At 47.6% G+C, this 742-nt stretch overlaps 1 protein-coding gene across 2 annotated transcripts in view; it reads left to right on the forward strand.

The window, feature by feature from the left end:
- LOC119591893 (glutamate receptor ionotropic, NMDA 2B-like) overlaps nucleotides 1-742 on the forward strand; it is a 182,298-nt gene that overhangs the window by 176,372 nt on the left and 5,184 nt on the right. The gene's annotated exons all lie outside the window — the stretch shown is intronic.

Here is a 742-nt window from a genome sequence, read left to right on the forward strand (position 1 = left end):
CATTGCTAGTCATCCAGCAACAGAACAGTAGAATTTGCAAAGCATTAGTTGATGGCACATTTCAGAGACCGAGGCGAGTGCGAGCGAGCATCTCTTTGGTGCAGAGCCAGTCTCGTTTTGAAATTCTGCAAGAGACGAACACTTCATTTTCGTTTGTGTCATTCTGAAATCCTTATTGGGTATAAAGGGTTTGTGGATGGAGAGCGACTTTCGTGTGTCATCCAAAGCACAACGAGCAGGACCTAGAAGCAGAAGTTGACGGCCAGATTGGACGCGAGGCGCCGTGGCGAGCGTGAGGCCGTCCTTCCCCACTGCTCTGAGATCCTCCCGAGAGGCCCTCGGGAGGCCCCCAGTGCCGCGGGGAGCATTCCGAGGTTGAGAGGAGGCACTAGATTTCACGGGATGATAAGTCTAAATAGCGGAACCAGGCTGGGCCGCGTATGCATAAGCCCGGCGAAGGCTCCCGGCAAATCTCACTGAACTGACCTGGCCCGGCAGTGACCGCACTGAATAGAGTATTGCATCTCGTGTCAATGCATAGGTTTATGAAATGCATAATGACTCTGTTGTCTTTTTTAAGAGGAACGTTTATTGTAAGAGCAACTTCAGTAAAAACAGTTCCTTTGAACATTGTCATTCGATTCGCTATTAGCATGGCATAAAACTTATGAAAGGAAAATTTGGGCAAAATATTGGTAGTTAACACGTAGAATAAGCAGTAGTTTCCATATAAAATTCAATC

Source organism: Penaeus monodon, chromosome 29, assembly GCF_015228065.2.
Source record: "Penaeus monodon isolate SGIC_2016 chromosome 29, NSTDA_Pmon_1, whole genome shotgun sequence".
Taxonomy (NCBI): Eukaryota; Metazoa; Arthropoda; class Malacostraca; order Decapoda; family Penaeidae; genus Penaeus; species Penaeus monodon.